At 42.1% G+C, this 14,745-nt stretch overlaps 1 long non-coding RNA gene across 1 annotated transcript; it reads right to left on the bottom strand.

Annotated features, from left to right (window-relative positions):
• Positions 1 to 293: 293 nt before the first annotated feature.
• LOC119739426 lies at positions 294 to 11,738 on the bottom strand. Its single transcript, XR_005272572.1, has 3 exons — positions 11,492 to 11,738; positions 9,459 to 9,528; positions 294 to 8,076 (listed from the first exon to the last, which is right to left on the bottom strand). It is a non-coding gene; the product is annotated as an uncharacterized LOC119739426 (long non-coding RNA).
• Between the last annotated feature and the right edge of the window lie 3,007 nt (positions 11,739 to 14,745).

Genomic DNA, 14,745 nt, shown 5'->3' with positions numbered 1-14,745 from the left:
ACAGAAACAGAACAAAACAACGATAAGCATTTACTGACTGATTGTTTCCAACCGTTTTTACCCAAGACACTCGAAATTTATTATATTACTCGAAAATATTCCCTAAAATGTCGAGACATATTAATTATATCCAATACAATCTTGATGACCTTGCTGGCTGTTAACTCAGCGAAGGCCACACGGGTAATTTAATTTACGACTGCCCCGTACTGGCACCTAAGTGACCATTTAAAAAATATCGACAAACTGACAATAGGCATATGCACGCACACACACACGGACGACAAGGCGGAAACAGTATGCCCCTTCGGCTCCGCCGGCGGGGCATAAAAAACCTGTAAACTACCCTTTCCTTTTCCACAGATGTGTTTTCTTGATGTTTCAGACTGAATCCAGCAGTTTTTATTTTGTCACATTTTTGGAGAAAAAAAAACCCCACCCCAAATTCAGGTTAAGACCTTGAAAGTGGCATTGTGACCACAGAAAGAGATTTCTTGCTCTCGTGATAAGACTGTCGGAACACGACAGCCAGATTTGGCGGAGAGTCTCTCTATCTACTTGGAAGCAGGTAAATATCACGTTTTCAATATTAATTGTACAACTTCATACTTCGACACTTTGTGTCATGCCGACAATTAATAGTAAATGGCGTCATTTTACCATCGAGGAAGGCGGATTCAGCTTGGCGTGTGTAAAACCTGACTAGTAAGATTTGAGGCTTTGCATGGTGGAGATACTAAATAAAGCAAGGTTTGCGGAAACACCATGTGCGAATAATTTCTCAACCAAGAGAATGGTTCGGAAAAGAACCAGAGGTATAAACTCGACGTTCTGGTCAGTATGCTCTGACCGTCTTAAGGAGAGTGCCTTAAACTCTAAAGAAAGTAAATACTTAAGTAGCAAAAGCGAAATCGATGAAGTGTGAAGTTGCATCCTGTGTGGATGCGAAGTAGCTGGGATCCTAGAGCAAGCTTGGTGCCGACTGAAGTGGAACAGTAGGTCTCAGTACAGGGAGGACCTAGTTGTATAAGGAGACCCATCTAGCAACTAACGGTTACAAATAGCCTGACTAGCAACTAACAGTTACAAATAATCAAATACTAAATTATTTGAAAATTGACAGCTCACACACTTTAACGGGCTTCAGACATTATTTTAATCTTTTCTGATCACAAAATGTTATCAGTGAATAACCATGCAAGCACATAAATCACATCTCGAGGATAATAATAATAATAATAATAATAATACCGGTGCTTATATTAGCGCAGTTCCAAATTAACGATCAAAGCGCTTTACAAACAAAAACAAAGAAAAATAAACAGATACATTGAAAGAGTAAATCACAAAAGAGATCAGGCAAACAGGTGCGTTTTGAGGAGGCTTCTGAATGTTTATGGGATAGGAGCCAGTCTGATGGTTGATGGGAGATCATTCCACAATCTAGGGGAACAGATAGAGAATGACCTCTCCGCAACCATCCTTTGGCCCCTAGGCACTACGAGCCCGGGTTGTGTCTGTGGCAGAGCGTAATCCGGGTCGTGAAGGTTTGTAGGATGAAATGCTGTTCGAGAGGTATATGGGAGTGAGACCGTGGATTGACTTTTATACCATATAACAGGATTTTGAAAATAATGCGTTGTCCGATCGGAAGCCAGTGAAGAGATCGCAATAGTGGAGTACAGGGATGTCGACGAGGAACTTGTACGAGGCAGCCCTGTTCTGTAGACGCTGCAGTCTTGAGATGTCAGAGCTGCTGCAACCGGCCAAAAGAGAGTTGGCATAGTCTAGTCTAGACAGAATCAAGGCCCTCATAGCACGAGTACAGCTTTCCTGGTCGATGAAGCGACGAATTCTGGAGATGTTGCGTGGATTGATGCCTGAGGAACCCATGGACAACATTGAACCAGATTGTGAGCGTCACATTGAAGGAGCCGGATCAGCAAAAGGACAAGCCATTAGGGAACAAATAGAGGTCGAGTACCGCAACAGGCACAACATAAATTGAAACCGATCCTTATTTTAATAAGGATCGATTCCCAGTGTACTAGCAACTGAGTTATCCAACACGGGCGATCTCCAGTACAGTGCCAATACCAAGAAGTTGCTTTGGAGAGTCAAGTTTTGAAGTTTACGGTTGAGAAATAAAAGGGTGCAGGTCAACTCTCTACTCTAATCGAGTTCTCTGCTAACATTAGTCCCAACGAGTGCGTTTGATTACTTCCCCCACGCTTACTCATGCAAGTGCGACAGCGTTCGATTTACTCTCACGTCCGGGACTTCTCGTGCTTAAATCGAGCCTGGGCCAAGTAACCGACTCGCCGAGCCTGTTACTTGGGTAAGTATCCCTCCCATAAGGCCAAGCAATAAACATGGCTGCCAACGTGACGTCCGGCGGTCCCAGGCGCCCTGAGGCCGTGTCCGAAACGGGCTTCAAGAGCTACGGCTCCGGGTCTCATATTGTCAGCATGGTCCCCGTATTCAATGGGCGTGGACCCTAGACCTAGCTCTAGATAGTTGATTCGGATGCTGGTGTGTCATGTCAAAGTTAAACTTTCCAGCTCTTCTTGCACGAAACGTTACCCGAAACCGTTCGTTTAGTTAGCTCCACTGCGCTATCTGTCATCCCGCGATGAGCCAAGCGCGAGTAAGCTTGGGGAAGTAATCAAACGCACTCATTATAAAGCAAAGAACCAGTCAACTCTGTACCGAACCACTCAGTCCGAGTCAACTCGGTCCCCATGGGGGAAAAAACCAACCTGTACACAAATAAAGATCAGGATCTTATATTTGTACCACAATGCATTGTGAAAGAGTGGACTCTCCGCGGCTTCGTCTAGGTTGCACACTGTATTTGGGAATCGCCGGTATGGCCACATGCTTTTGGAAATAATAACTGAGGATTTTAACCAACAAATGCATTTTCTTGGGTAAAAGCACATAAATTATTTGAATGTGGAAAAAAAAGGGACAATCCGAAAGAATACACACAGAACTATATTAATTATCATAGAGCTATATTACATACCACAGGGCTATATTGAATACATGAAGCTTTATTTAATACCATAGAGCTATGGAGATATATTTATTCACTAGAGCGCTAAACTCATTCTTACACACGGAGATATGTAGATATGGCCCAAGTCTTGAATTGCACTCGGTCTGTGCATAAAAGCACGTTTAGCGCAGACGGTCCACACAAGCCCTCATGCTTTGAATCTGGATCAAAACGTTAAAAAGTGCCCATACAAATTATTTTCATGCGAGTTGGTAAATTTTGAATCACATGTATGCAAAGACTCTGCACTCATTATACACGTGTGTGTTCGCGCAATGTTAGATTGCATTGAAAGTTGAACGCATATTTAAGTGTAACTTAATTGTCCCGCTTCTGGAAGGATGTAAACTAAGTGGTTTTGTGATTATTTTATTATTTTGTTTGTACATGTTTTCAGATACCAACATAAAGCAGTTCCGACTTTGAGTCGAGCCTAAGAGATACGTTGAATCCTTCCTGTACGCGTGTGTGTTTTTAGAACACAATTAAGTTTGATGGAGTGAATTGTGAATGTGTACTCAAATGCGATGCGTAAAAACAACAAACGTTAACAACTTACACGCCATAAAGGTAAAAAACAAACAAACAGCATTTGCGTCGTTATGCAGAGCAATATGAAACGCTCCTTTCCTGATTGTGCATTTCGTTTTTGAGCGTATCGGCATCATCAATACCACGCAGGAACACAAACATAATATGCAAATAGCCGTACACAAGCCTTTCTATAGCTGAACAAAAGCCGAACAAAATTTGTGAGTTTTCCATAGGTTCGAGTACAAATATGTATGCGCCTAGCAGATATTGCTCTGTACATCAAAGTCAGCACTCTCGCTCTGATAATTATATAGATTATAAGATAGCAAACCCTTGCAAACCCCCACCTGTGACAGTCAGCCAACGAAACCTGCCAACAGCAACAGCCCCCTCCATCGTATGCGGAGATTTTCAATAGCCGTCACACAAATTGAGGTTACCCTGGCATAAAACCTGGATGAGAAAGCCGTTGCTCGTTGGGCTGAGACACAAGACCTTCACCTGCTCTACGATGCAAAAGATAACCCCACATTCTTTTCCAGTCGACACAAGAAGTGGTCCAACCCAGACTTGAGCTTTGTATCCTCTGATATCACACCAAACTGTGCACGCATAGTCCTCAACAGGTTCCCCCCGTTCTGGTCACTGCCCCATCATAATTGGCAACAACAGATCACAAGCCTCAACAAGAAGAGGTGGAACTTCAGAAAGGCAGACTGGACCAAGTTTGCGTCACCTCACTGGCTCCCTCTCCCAAGACCTCCCCAGTCCAACAGGGAACTCATCCGAGGCATACACGGCATTCACCACAATGCTCTCCGTCGCCGCAAAGTCATCCATCCCTCGTGGCAGGCGTGGCCAATACGATCCCATGCTGGGATGCCGAATGCAACGCAGCCCTGAAAGATAACAAATGATGCCAGAGCGAGTGAGAAGGCCGAATAGAGCAGGTTGCTCATAAATGTCCTCGGCGAGAAAAAAAACCTGAGAGGTGGACAGAAATTTATAAACAACATTGATTTCAACCACTCTAGCCGCAAGGGCTGGGCTACCATCAACCGCCTTACCGGACGTAGCAGTAAAGCAAAGCCTTGCCCTGTCTCTGCTAACTCCATCGCGACCACACTAGTGAAACATTGAGAAGTGGAAAGACCATGGCAAGGAGGCGAAAGCTCACAACCACAAAGTGAATGCAGAGATAAGGGAATCCATCAAGAACCAACTAGCCACCAGCGGACTATCTGGGCCTATCGCAACGAAGCAGCTCCTCGACGCAATCTCCTGCTTGAAGAATGGCAAAGCATGGTACACTCAGAGATTCTGACCAACATGGGTCCGCAGGCGACCGAGTGGCTTCGTGTGTTCTTATCCATCCCTGCTATATGGCGGCAGGCTAAAGTCACTGCTATCTTAAAACCAAAGAAACCTGCTGTGATCCAAAAAGCTACCGCCCTTATCTCACTCCTTTGCATGCCTTTAAACTGTTGGAAAGGATTGCTAGCCCGCATCAGTAGCATTGTTGAACTTCATCTACCACATGCTCAGGCTGGTTTCCGCAAAGGTAGATCCACCACAGACCAGTTACTGCGCCTCGTCAACGACATTGAAGCCGCATTCCAGAGGAAATAACAGTTTGGGGCTATATTCGTCGACCTCACAGCCGCGTACAACACCGTATGGCACCGTGGCCTCGACATCAAGCTACTCATGTCAAGTTCATCATGATCATTATGATCAGAATCGCTCCTTCTTTGTGGAAACATCTAGTGGTGACCGGAGTAGGAGGCGTCGGCTCCGAGATGGCTTGCGCACGGCTCTGTCTGGACACCCATACTGTTCAATACCTACACAGCCGACTTTCCGCGTACTGTATCTGATCAGTATATCTATGCGGATGATAGTGCCCTTGGCTATCCCGACAAGTCATTTTAGGCAATCCAACGCACCCTCAACACGGACCTCGCAGCCCTAATGTGGCTACTTCCAACAATGGCACCAGAAACAGAGTGAATCAAAAACTGTCTGCTCAGCTTGCCATCAGACTAGCGAGGAAGAAGCTGACCGTCACACTGAATGGCACGAAACTGAAGTTTGACCCTGAGCCAGTCTACCTAGGGGTCTCGCTTGATCGAAGCCTCACCTTCGGCCCACACCTAAAAAAGGTAGCTGAAAAGACATCGAAGCGGGTCAAAGAAGCTTGCTGGCACCAACTGGGGTGCTGATTTCACAACGCTTTGCACCTCATCTACTGCCCTGGGTGTATTCCACAGCAGAGTACGCTGCTCTCCAGCCTGGTCTCATAGCTGCCACACCAAAAGGATTGACGCTGTGATCAATGACGCCCTGCGCCTCATCTCAGACTGCATGACACCTACACCCACAGTTATGCTGCCGATCACTGCATGTATCCTCACACATATCCGGCGTGACCATCTCGTCCTCAAAGCAGCAGAGAAAGCTGACATACTGAGTAGCCTGGTGCCAATTATTGCCGATGATTGCCCCGCCTCGACACTTTGCTATCTGTGCCAAAGATCTCAGCAGCAGAGTCCCACTATCCCCCTTCTGGATGAATGAGAGATGGAAGGATGAATGAGAGATGGAAGGATAAATGGTAGAGGGCTAACACCACACTGCATGAGTTCATCAAAGAGCCTTCAGCCAAGCCTGTAGGGCTCCACCTCGAGCGCAAGTCTGGGTAAGGCTGAACCGCATCCGCACAGGGTGGGGAAAGACTCGCTCCTTCCTCCACCGAATTGGGGCTTGTGATGACGACAGCTGCCCTTGTGGGTTACCACAGACAATGGAACATATTCTGCAAGCCTGCCCAATCTTCAAGCCCCCTCATGGTCCCACCGGTCTGATCAATCGAGCTTGATGAAGAAACAGCCAAAGTGGCTGCAAGAATTGGACATTCCCGTGTGATTTTGCTACGGAAGAATCATACGAACGACGAAATGCAGTAAAGATAAAGCAACTGAAAATTAAAGGTCATGACACCTTTAATTTTTTTGTTTTTTTGGGGGGGGGGGATGACTGGACTAAACAATACTATGTCAATTGTGCAGGTAGTCATACTTCCTGGGATGCACTGTAAAAATGGTCTTTGCCGGGCAAGCTCTTGGTGGTGAACTGTATTGTAAAAACTAGCCATAAACCATAATTAGGCCGAAAATTAAAGCGGCATGTGTAAAGGCGCAGCGCGCACTGTGTTGCGTGAAAATCAATTTTATATTATTAGGTAATAAATGCATGCTTCGGAGGTTTTGGCAAGCACGTTGCAAATGTTTATTTCGTAAAATGTGTACTATGCGCCTAAATTAATCCAAATTTGATTGCGACTTGATTTTTTTTCTACTCCTAAAACTGCTGTGTGCTCTCTATGTCCGTCAAGTGTCCAGAGAAATAAATATGCACACATTTATTTACAGAGTATGCTTACTGGATACGCAACTGGTAAACGCACAACACACATCGAACACGAGCACATGGATCATCCTCCTCATTGGGCGGACGCAGCCGAGATGGATGCAACCAAAACTCTTCCAGACGCTCTTTGTCAAGCCAGGACAACTTACCTGTTAAAATTACATTGTTTTCACCCATGGCATTTTGTCTTGGTTTCATAAGTACTATACAATATTTTGTATATGAGTGTGCTGCTTATGCTCCTCTTTTGCGAATGTTATTTTTTCTCCCTCTGTCATCTTTCTCTTGGTTGGAGTTCTGATTGAATCGTTTTCTGGGAAAGGAGCACTTACTTTCTCTTCAGGAACACCTAGAATGGCAGCACAAAAACAAAAGTTGTGTTATTGCAAAGTAAAGCATTCATGTCTGACTTTGAATAAAACTCATTAATTAGCCACACATTTGGATACAAAGAAATGATACATTCTTTAAAATTCTTATCTCTCTGATGGCTAAGAATAAGTCGGATAGATTTTTATTTAGTACCAGTACGTAGCCTAATTTTTTTCAAAGCAAATGTGTCAACAGTCAACACTTTCACTGAAAATCTTCATTGAATCTTTAGCTCTGTTAAAGTGGGAAATATTATTTTCTTTACACATTAAAAGCAACTGAGATTCCAAACCTCTGACACGTACTTATGAGGGGAGTTCAATAAATTGGCTCTCTTGTAGTATAATGAGAGTTCTACAATAACATTAATTTCAGGCTATAATCCTTGTATAGGTCTCTCTCAAATGACGTCATTTACTACAGACCAGCCACGTGCATCATCATTTTGAGCGTCAACTTGCATTACGCGCATTGGCTGTGTCATATTTTGAACACGTTTCGAGCAACAAGCACGCGTGTTTGGAACATTTTTAACACTGCACAATGAGTGCTTTATTGCATAAAATACGCAGTTGGAGTTCTCCTACTTAGATAGCCATCTTTGAGAGAGACCTACAGAAAATTGCTTCAGGTCCGGGGGTGCCAAATGCAGTGCTGAATGACTCCGCTTATCAAAGATCCTAATAAAATAATAAAGGCAAATGTACAATCAATTTGAAATATACAAACTATCATAAAAGCAACGTTAAAAAACATGTTATGTAATCATTTTGTCTTAAACTGTATTTCTTTTACTTGTGAAGAGCTCATTCTAATTGAACAGCATTACAGATGTGTGGTTGCTAAGGCCTAAACGTCGCCATTGTTAAACAAAGTTAATCCAATTACGTACTTGGACGCTATAACAGAGCAGTGAAAATCATGCACCCCCCAAAAACATGGCCTTTTGAATGTTGAGTTTCTCAGAAAATATGCTCAGTATGATTGAAATGTTATAACAGAAGAAGAAATTCTAAACTTCATGTCAGTGAAAAAAATCGCCGTCATCGATGCCGCAACCGGTGGGGCAACCCAGGATTTGGCCCTGGGGGGGGGGGGGGGGCTTTCAATTTTTTTTTCTTCAAAAAAAAAAAAAAAATTGGGGGGGGGGGGGGGCACAGACTATTGACGTTGGTGGTGCCACTTACACCCCTATTATACTACTCGAAAAAAGGGCCACATACATATCACCAAGGTCAAATCGTAGGGGGGGGGGAATGAATAAAAAAACAAAATGACAACCTGGGGGGGGGGGGGGGCTGGGCTGAAGTGATTAGCGTCACTCGGCGTGACTTCCCTTGGGTCTCAGTATCGACCAATGGAAGCTGGCAAAATGGGTGATATTTAACAATTAATAATTCATGAAGAAGGCTTTTCTGCAAATTCTTATTTATTATTAATATTCGTGAGGCTTGAAAAGATTAACAGATATTCCAGTGTTACAACTTTTAAAAATGCACGTAACCAGGCCTATTTTTCCAATTTCAAAGAAAAATACTGAACATCTCAAAACAATTTTTAGCACATATTTTGGATCATTATAAGGGAAACAAACCCTGAGTTGCATGAAGATACAATTTTTAAAAACGCCTGCCATTGTGAACATGTCTGTGTGAATGTTGTTTTATTCAAAATAAAGTATTGCGTAACCTTTAGAAATCGGCCTTTGCAACCACACGGCTGAATATATAACAAATTATTGTTTCAGCTTGAATATTTGATTAATATGGATATTTGAGATTCTTGCAGCTTTCTAACATTGAAGAAGGTACAGAAAGCACTGCATCTTTTTCGTGCATTTTATTTGCTATTTTTTTTTTAGTTCATTTAAATTATAATATGTTTAATAACGTTCTCATGAGGAAATGCAAAAGTGATGTTTAGTTTATGGAAGTCCCTAACAGTCCTGAATTCTCCAATTTCACTACGATTTTGCACACCCCCTAGGGAGTTAGGGTTAAAGAAACAAAACAAAATGAAGCTGTCAACACAAAATATCTTTTGTCCATTGTTGTGTTCTTACCAGAGAAAGCGTCAATATGGGTTGGAGAATTCCTCCAAAGAGTCCTTCAATTTCTTTTCATCTAGCAACTCTAGCAGATGAAAAACAAATTACAAAAATAGTAAAAAAAAAAAGAAGATTACCCATACCACCAACAATTTAAAACACAGTGGTAGCCTGTCGTTTATGGCAACCAAGACGCAATTTTCAACTGCTATCATTACGGAACCGTCTCTGGTTCCCTGATACATAGTAGTCAAACATTAAACTATTTCAACTTCCGAAACTTTCTGGTTGGCTGGATAGTTAGAAATGAGCTGTTTTTTTTTCAAGCTAAAAGGTGATCTAAATGCTATAATGATGAAGGATATTTGGCCATATTCGTGTATTACTAAGTCTAACAATTATTTGGAAAAAGGCCTATGGCTAATGAGTACTATCGAGTAATGTTACTGTGCATGCACGCCTCACGTTAATGCGTTTTGTTGGAATAACTTATCCTGTTAAAAAGTGTCACAACAACCAGTCGCAGGTCCAAATTCTCTAAATCTAATTTGTGGCTCCAACTGCTAATGTTGAGCGATTGAATTTTGCTTGAGATACTCCATTTCTAGGCCTAGTATTACAAGTTTAAGCCCCTGTCACACTCGTCCGAATCGTCACTCCGTTCATGTTCCGAGTAAAACATTGTGGATTCGGTGTTTAATCGGTTTGAACTGAACTCAAACGGATTTCCCTCGGTTTTCCAACGCTATATACTCGTGTACGTTCGGTGATGCACTGAGGAACTCGGAGAAATTATTGAACCTGTTTAATAATTTCTCCGAATTGTCCCCGCAACCTCAATACGGACGGTATCCGGTATACACACGGAATATGCACGGAATGCACGGAATACACACTGTACTCATTCGTTGCAATGCAGAATAGGTACGGAAGAGTACGGAACAGGCCTCCGATTCCGATCGATAACCGTAAGTATTCAGAGTTCATTCCGAACCCACACCATTGTAATGCCGATCAAAAAACGGACGCACCGACTTTGATGTCACTTTATCCGATGATATACCGCATTCCGGTTCAGAGGGAGATCCAGGGACGACAAAGTTTGGCATGTCCGGTGATGATCGGAGAGGTTCTGAATATAGACGGATTGCAATCGGAATAGCAACGTATAAGATCCGGAATAAGACCGGATTATGATCGGTGTATTTTCATTTCTGGCTGTTCTTTTTACATTTCTCTCCGAATGTGTCCGAATTAATAATATTTCAGATCGGTTTATGAACGGAATTATAGATTCAGACAAGTGTGACAGGGGCTTTAGCATGACAAATTTTTGATTCGGAGAGGCTTCACAGTAAATTAAGGACATGCTGGACTGCCTCATGCCTATTTTACATTAAATATAATCGGTGCAAAGTAAGGAAAACCAAACCCACAACCAATCTCAATCAATATCAAATAAATAAAACACCACTTATATATTTAAAATACAATGCCATATTATAAATAATGCATCCATTAAATTTCATAGATATATATTCCCAAAAGAAGCAGACGCGTACGGATGTAGGCCTAACGTTAGACTTATATTTATATATTGATTAGGCAGAACAGCTACTCAAAATACTTACAAGTTAACACACCCCTTCACTCGCTTCCAGGCTGCTATTTTATATTTGTCAGTTTTGCTCCTCTCAAAACACCCTCTATTACACCTTTTTTTCTTCAGAATATGAGGTTGCCAGCGCCATATATATTTCTGAATTGAATGGGCTGGACTTTCTTTTCTGTGATGTGTCACTGCAACTTTCATAAGAGGCTGCCATGATGATGATCATAAACGAAAGTGCAAAATTTTTTCCTGCTATAGTTAGCAGAAAAAATGTGCTTACCGGTAAACAGCTTTATGAAATTAGGCCCAGGTAAGTTGAGTGAAGTAGACTTCAGCTATAATAAACAAGGGGTTTCAGACAGCCTCAGACAGGCAACTCTTAGACCTCAAAATATAACCTCACAAAAGTGTGTCAATCAACAGTGTATGTACTCACCAACAATATACAAAATGTCAATGCATGAGCAACTGGAGCTAGCAGTCACCAAAGATGAACAGGGATTCTACTGTCAAACTTCCAGATGAGCGAACCTGGTCTGTCATGCTGCTCCGACCCAAAGTTCATGAAACTTCCCCTGAGAGAAACACACCGGCTTATATAAAAGGGACATCACGGACTGGAATGTGCCCAATTGGGCTACAAAATGCGTTTTAAACGACATTATATTTACATGTACATGGAATAGTATCTTAAAGTAAAATATAAAAGTCCACACCACCATCCTTTAAAAACTAAGCGTTTTGGGTTTATTTATGCAAGAACAAATTTCCGGAGTCAAAATAATGTCAACTGCACTGCACAGTGGTTCACATCTTGCAGACATGTAAGAAACAATTTCTGTGTATTTGTAATGTGTATGCTGCATTGAATAGACACGACTTGAAACATGTAATGGGTATACCACAAAATGTCAATGACGTTCGATGTAAAAATACCATACCGGTTTTTGTTGTTGTCTTTTCTCAGGAACGGTAAGAATTAAGTTTAATTCCTTTTAAACCAGACCTTTCAAATAGTGCTTATAAACAATCCAAAACATGACATTTTCGGGGATTTCAGGCCTTAATACCCTCTATAAGTTGAAGTAATCGTCCAGTTAGGCATGTAAGGCTGTTTTGAGTCATTAAAAAGCAAATCCCTGAGTGTGAAAGACAACCTGAACGCTTGCATGCCGCCAAAGTGCGCAGAGGTCTTGGTGTGTCTGAAATGTTGGGTTGCTACATGTATTTGTACAGCTCCAAGGCATGGAGCCATTAACCAGCATTACCTGATAGTAATCCAGGCAGAATCAAAACTAAAAGTTAAAGACATGCCCCTTTACAGGTATGAAAATAAAAACAATTATTACATGATAACTCGACATCTACAGGCACAACTTTTTCTTTCAGTTGATAGTAATCAGGCAAGCAGTTTTATCTAGTGAATATAAGGGGATCCAGGATTCAGGATGGTGTACATAGTTTTTCTAAATGCCAACATAAAGTCAACAAATGTCATCACACATGTGTACATGTACCATAGAGCAATATTAAATAGCTCTATGACATGTACCAAACTCCCCCATCCCCATCCTTAGCCTGCGTCTACCCCAGATCCCCCACCCAGCCCACCCTCCCCTACCAATTCCCACACTCCAACCCTCCCCCTACCCATCCCACCCCATAACACTAAAAGATCAAACCACAAGCACATGTGTATATACATATGACAGCTGCCAAAGACATTGCGTCAAGGATAATACACGATGAACGTGCAGATCGTGGGTGAAAATGGCCCAAAACAACCATTCAATCCTCCATGAACGGCACCCTTCAGAGTGTATTATCCTACTTAAAACCCTCCTCAAATTCCTCTTTTAGCTTAAAGGAAGGCCTTTGTACATCTTCATTGTTGAATTTGTTAAAATGGGAAAATCATTTTAACAATGACGTCACATCTCTGTTATTATTTAGTGAATTTATTACATTTGAAGAATTTAAAAGAACAGCAGTTTTCGAGCTGCCACAGTGGTTAACGAGATGAGCTATGGATTGTAAGGTCCCCGGTTCCCTGCTATGTCAATTTTTCCAACGACCATTTTTTTTTTAAGTGGAGGGAAAAATTACTGAATTATCTATCAGTGGCTTCACTCACCCACAGGAAAAAAATCTGTGCGCAGTACACCATTCATCAGAAGTTGAATGGCGTGCCATGCTCCATTTATAAGGGAATAAATGTGTGCTTTGGAGGTTTTAATCACTCTGTTTAAGACTGCAATAGCCTTGGTCAAGACGCTTGTCATTATTCGTCCTTACGTACGCGGTAATCAATCAGTGGCATATATCCTCACAAGCTATGCAGTGCACGTAAAAATACAGTGCGAACAGCGACCTCATGCGGCCACTATTTTATGCAAATCAGTTTGACCTGACCGAGTGCCTTGGTTCAATCGTCCATGTAAGGTTTTTGGGGTGGTGCTCATTAGGCTAATAGCATAAGCTGACCTTAAATTTTTTTTTTTATTGGTCGATCGTTGCGTGGAAACTATCATAGCGGTGAAAGGTATAATACATAGACACACGTTGTGTGACTCACATTTTTGCACACAGCACCAATGCACAAAAATGTGGTTTCTAACACGTCTGCAAAAGGCGAATAGCCGCAAATAATTTGATGACGTCGGGATTTACTAAGGTGTGATTGGACACTCCAAATGCGGCCCAGCCTACACCTACAGTGTATCTGTATTCGCATATCAGGTCGTGCGCTAGAAATCTAGCGCAAAATAAAGAAAAACATAAGCTTTCGTCAACGATTAAACCAAGGCGCTCGATGAGGTCCAACTGATTTGCATAAAATAGTGGCCGCATGAGGTCGCTGTTCGCGCTGTATTTTGACATGCACTGCATAGCTTGCGAGGATATATGCCGCCGATTGATTACCAAGGCTAAGACTGCTTGGAGTCTGAATGCTGATAATTACCCGAACCGAAGGCGAGGGTTAATACCGACAAAGCACATATTTATTCCCGTTAATAAATACCTTTTTGGTCAAAAAAATCAAAACTTTTCGGTCAAAAAAACCGAGTTCAACAAGTTCACTTCACGTTTTTTGAAACACCCATCTAGCTATATAATGGAGTGTCCAGCTCGCAAGTAAGATGTAAACAACTGCTTTTATGCGCGTGATGTCGCGCAGAATGCAACTGGGGCATTGCGTTGCGAATTTAGGACTATAAAATAAAGACTCGCTGGTAGTATTGCGCAGTATTGTGAACGTTCAACCAATAAAACAGTAAGAGGCACTGGATTTTTAAAATTCAAAATTTCATGTGACACTGGAAAAGTGTTTAAGACCAGCTAGCCATGTCTTTTATCATCCGTTTAAGACCGGCCATGTTACGGGCTCTCGACCGATAGGAATGTTGCAGCTTTGAAGGTTAAGCTCCGAATGGTAAGAAACGGATAAAAAAACGTTTAATATATAACTACTTATGAGTCATTGCTCATCTGCTCAATTCATTGCTCAATTACTCGTGAGTCACTGCTCATCTACTCATGAGCAATGAAACTGAGTAGATGAGCAGATGAGCAGTGACTCATGAGTAGATAAGCAGTGACTCACGAGTAAATGAGCAATGAATTGAGCAGATGAGCAATGGAAATGAGTAGATGAGCAGATGAGCAGTGACTCATGAGTACATGAGCAGT

The sequence above is a fragment of the Patiria miniata genome, unplaced genomic scaffold, assembly GCF_015706575.1.
Source record: "Patiria miniata isolate m_02_andy unplaced genomic scaffold, ASM1570657v1 HiC_scaffold_30, whole genome shotgun sequence".
In the NCBI taxonomy this organism is placed as follows: domain Eukaryota; kingdom Metazoa; phylum Echinodermata; class Asteroidea; order Valvatida; family Asterinidae; genus Patiria; species Patiria miniata.
This window is presented reverse-complemented; position numbering and strand designations above follow the sequence as displayed.